At 38.0% G+C, this 5,047-nt stretch overlaps 1 pseudogene across 1 annotated transcript; it reads right to left on the minus strand.

Annotated features, from left to right (window-relative positions):
- Positions 1-3,028: 3,028 nt before the first annotated feature.
- Positions 3,029-4,053, minus strand: LOC308355032 (small ribosomal subunit protein eS4-like; annotated as a pseudogene). Its single transcript has 2 exons — positions 3,679-4,053; positions 3,029-3,449 (listed from the first exon to the last, which is right to left on the minus strand). The product of its transcript is annotated as a small ribosomal subunit protein eS4-like (transcript).
- Positions 4,054-5,047: the final 994 nt, after the last annotated feature.

Consider the following 5,047-nt stretch of genomic DNA (forward strand, 5'->3'; position numbering starts at 1 on the left):
TGTGTAAACCAGACGATTCACAGACCTGTACCCCTGGGGATAAAAATACATTATATGTTTATTAAAATAAAAAAATTAAAAAAAAAAAAAAAAAAAAGAAAGAAACAGGGTACATGGGGATATCATTTATCCACTCTCTGAGTACAAGGTTGTTTTTCAGGATGCATGTGTAAACATGTATAAATACATGTACACATATACGTACACACATGTATGTATATCTAACATGTGTCACATTAAAGTATTTACAAATTGTACAGACATAAAGTATCAATATAAATGGAGTTTTCCTTGTTGAGTATCCTAGGCTGAATTGTATAAAACTTTTATAACTGGATTGTGTTCACTGAATTTTACCAAAGACTGTTTAATTAACATGTACGATTTTTATGGGAAAGACATTTGCTTTAACCTCTAGGCTATGCCATTGTCCCTTTGTTTGTTTGTGTATGTGTGTAATTTAGGAGTGTCCCAGCATATTGTCATTTGGTCTCTTCGCTTTATGTTTTGGTTTAGAAGAGAAATGCAGAAGTGGTATATTTATCTTATACCTTGATCATCTGAGAACTGATTTTCATTTTAGAGTCTTAGAGGTTCTTAGAGATGTTAATTTAGTCATTAGGGGTATTTATTTTGCTCTTACAAATATATGTTGTGTGTATGTGTATCCCACAAACCAGGATCTTTCCTATTGTGTGTATGTGTGTGTGAGAGAGTGTGTGTGTGTGTACATCTGTTTTGGCTCCTAGAGTGTGTTTCTATTTTTAAGATGTAGCTTGGCAATCGAAAGCTACTTATTCCCTTAGGTAATTGTAACTGTCACAATGTCAGCAAGGCTTACCGTCCCTTCACATGAGACAAGGCATACATTTCATTTAAATTAGTCCTAATTCTGTCACTTCAGCAGTCCACTTGTGTGAACAATGTTGAAGCTTGGCTAGTCACCCTTGTTTTCTACACTTCCGTTGAGCAAACTGAAACTACTCTCAGTATCCATGATTAGAGGATGCTGGGGTAGTAGCATAAAGTAAGGGTCTCAAAGACCCCAAGAACTAACTGTAGAAAACAGTAACTCATCATGAGTGTTCTCATGCTGCAAGCACAGATGCAGATCACAACATACCTTGGGTTTCAAACGTGAATAGTTTCACCTAGCCTAGAAAAAAATTTAATAGTTAATTTTATACATAAAGCATATGAGAAAGATTTTAAGGAGTGAAAACTGATTTTCCATATCTGCAAATGGAACCCAAATTAAACCCATCTTTAAAACAGATATTTAAGCTGCCAATAGCCTCTTTGATAGCAGCTCTTTCTCTAAATTTGTATTTTGTATAAAGAATGATTCACCATCTATCCACCTTAACAAATCAGACGTTTTCATTATTCTGCACTCCTAATTGTTATTGATGTGCGCATGCATTTTACCATAGCATCATAAATTTGTTTTCATGTTCTATACATTTCACTTAATTTATTAGTCATAGTCTTCTTCCATGTGCCTACAGAGCAGTCACAATATAATTTAAATAATGGGATAGTATTCTGTCAGAAATTCTACCATTTAATTTATTGCATTATTATTGATTCTATGATTGCCCTCTTAAAATAATTCCAAGGACTGTATTTACTAGGTAGAAATGTGTAAGTATTTTTGTAACTCACATCGAACACATTTTCAAAGTGATGACATTGTGATTTAGAATGTCACGAGGTCAGGAAATTCTGTAACTGACATATCTTGAAGTCCTCTCTCTATACATAAAATAAAATAAAAGCAGAGTTTTCTGCACCTGAAGCCCGGTGAGCAGTATTTGTCAGAATTGTTCTAACAGACTGAACCTAAAGAGGCTTCTCAGATCTACGAAGTTCTCCTTGATTATCACTGTCAGTGACATCAAGAAATTAGTAGTGTCTGGGGGACAGAGGCAGGGTATGTTTATTAACTTGACAATTATACCAAATGTAGGCATGAAGTGCTTTAACATTTCTTAATTACTCTAAATCAGAGAACTTGATGACAGGTTATAGTTAGAAATCGGAGAAGAAAAGCTTATATATCTTCATGGGCATATTTAGTTCTTAGCCAGTATCTTAACATTATTCAGCAATCATTTATTAGGTACTTACTATTTACTATGTGCAAACATAGTTGTAGATTCTGGGGGTGTGCTGATAAATAAGGCAAAGTTCTTACCCATTTAAAGTTGTATCCACTTCCTACTTGCTGAAGAAGGACTAAGAGTCTCTGGACATTGTCAAAATACATTTACTATCAACAGTTTTTAATTTACTGATTATTTTACTGAAGATTTCAAGGAAAAGTATGAAAGGTTTTACATGGCACTACTGCAGGGAAACAATAAAAATCCCTTAGAAAAATTAAAACATCCTGGGTGATTTCTGCTTCAAACCAGTATAGTGTAACAGATACTAAATTTTCCCTCCTACATGACAAAACTAAAAAAATAGGGCTGCCTGGGTGGTTCAGTTGGTTTAGCCACTGCCTTTGGCTCAGGTCATAATCCCAGGGTCCTGGGATCAAGTCCCACATTGGGCTCCTTGCTCAGCAGGGAACCTGCTTCTCTCTTTGCCTCTGCCAGCTTGTGCGTGCTCTCTCTCTCTCTGACAAATACATAAATAAATAAAATCTTAAAAAAAAACAACCTAAAAAAAATAAAATAGGTAAAAAATACTTCTTGTATATTGGAGATCAGGACAGGGATTCCTGTGAGAAAGAAACATGAGTGAGCACAATGACTGCCCTGAGTCGAGGTCTGGAGAGACTTTCCAAGCTGTAGTGTTGAGGTATAACCCAGGTGCAGCCTGGCAATTTCCAAGATTAGGAGATAGAAGTAGGTGGCTAAGGGGACTAAGGCAACTGGAGTTCACAGGACAGAGGACTGGAGAGAAAAGAGCTTCCCAAAGAGATGGCTTCTGAGATTTGTAGTCCTCTCCAAGTCTTCTCCCCACCCCCAATTGTGTTGTATTATCTTTAATTAATTATAAAGACTTCCAATCAAGTCACCTAGAGACCACTGCTCTGTTTGGCTGCCAGTCTCTTGTTTCTCTCTTCAGCAATGGTGAGGTAGATACACTTCCCACAGGGAAGAGAAATCTATGGCTTGTTGCCTTTGCCAATAACAAAAAAGTTGGAGACCCTGTTGGCAAATCTGTTGTTATTGGTGTCTTTCATGGGAACTACATTAAAAGAACCAGGATATCTCTTTCTGTTCGTGATCACACCAGTTCTTCCCAGATTAGCACCTCTGGTCAACATACACATATTACCAGTGTCAAACTTGGTGAAATCAGTAATCTTTTCCAGTTTCCAAATCAATCTGAATGGTGTCATTCACCTTGATGAGTGGACCAGGATAGTGGATGGTGCCAACATCATGGGCTACCAGATGAGGGACTTCTTTTGTCCCCACAAAGATTTTTCTCACTTTTTTTTTTTTTTAAGATTTTATTTATTTATTTATTTGACACAGAGAGAGAGATCACAAGTAGGCAAAGAGGCAGGCAGAGAGAGAGGGGGAAGCAGGCTCCTTGCTGAGCAGAGAGCCTGATGTGGGGCTCAATCCCAGGACCGATCCCAGGACCCTGAGATCATGACCCAAGCCGAAGGCAGAGGCTTAACCCTCTGAGCCACCCAGGCGCCTCAATTTTTCTTACTTTTAACAACTTATACTTGACCTCCTCAGGTGTAATCTGATGAACAGAAAAGTGACCCTTGGTGTTGCAGATCAGACAGAAATTCTTTTCAGGCTTGACAATGCTGAGGAGACCCATAAAACCAGTAGGGTGGGTTATATTAGTTCAGATCTTGCCATCAACATTAATAAAATGCTACATATAGATCTTCTTTACTTCATCTCATGTTGGGGGCTACTTAAGTCTCTTCCTTAGGAAAATGGTGAGAGGGAGGCATTCTCTTAGCTTATGAGGACCAGTAGATGGAGGAGGGACAAACACACTGGTCAGTTTATTCAGTATCCAATGCTTTGGAACTGCTACACACTTCAGATATTTCTTGGGACCATGAGCCATGCCTGTGCTAGGCACAGAAAGAGGACTACGTCTTCTGGTATCTGAGAAAAGAGAGTGGAGTCCTCTCTAGGTCTTAAGTTGAATACTGATTGGCACAAGCTTGTGAGGAGACTCCCTGAGGCTGTACAAAGAGCCTGAAAAGAACAAAGGAATGCGTCTCAGGGCTCACATAGAACCAAGGACAGTTCATGTTTAAACTAGCCAAAGTGGAAAACTCTAATTTCCAGAGCGCGGGGGCGGGGGGGGGGGGAATCTTCACAGGTTAGAGTACTCAGAAGGATATCCTAGGGGTGCTTGGTTGGAGGGGTGGGGGAGGGGGTTAGCTCAGTCAGCTAAGTGTCCAAGTCTTGAATTTGACTCAGGTCATGATCTATCTCAGGTCATGAGATGTAGCCCCATGTCAGGGTCCACACTGAGTGTAGAGTCTCCTTGAGATTCTCTCACCTCCTGCTTGTGCCCTCTCTAAAATAAAAAGCAAAACAAAACAATAACAACAAAACAACAACAAAAGAAGGATATCCTAGTAGTGGTAATAATTAACAGAAAGATATTGTCTCAATAGTGGGGAAAATTAGTCCTAAACTGAGCACTACTCTGGACACAGCTAATAAAACAAAATGCCATTTTAGAAAGAATCATCCTAGTTCCAAGTAATGTGCCTGCTTTCTAGAATAATGCTAAAGAGCATTTAGAAGAATATAAAACCATCCATGATTCAGCAAGGTGAAACATGATGTCTAGCATTCAGTGAAATATATTGATACTCAAAGAAGTAAGAAAATGTAACTCATAATATAGTAAAAAAAAAATTAACAGAAATTTACATGTAGATTATAAATATGATAGAAGTAGTGGACAAGGACACTAAACAGTTGGTATAATTATATTCCAAATGTGTAAGATGGTAGAAAAAACTTGAGCATGACAAATATGAAATGGAAAATACTTTGGGTGAGATTGAAAGAAAATTAAACACTGTAAAATAGAAGTCCAG

This window comes from Martes martes (assembly GCF_963455335.1).
Source record: "Martes martes genome assembly, chromosome: 14".
Classification (NCBI taxonomy): Eukaryota; Metazoa; Chordata; class Mammalia; order Carnivora; family Mustelidae; genus Martes; species Martes martes.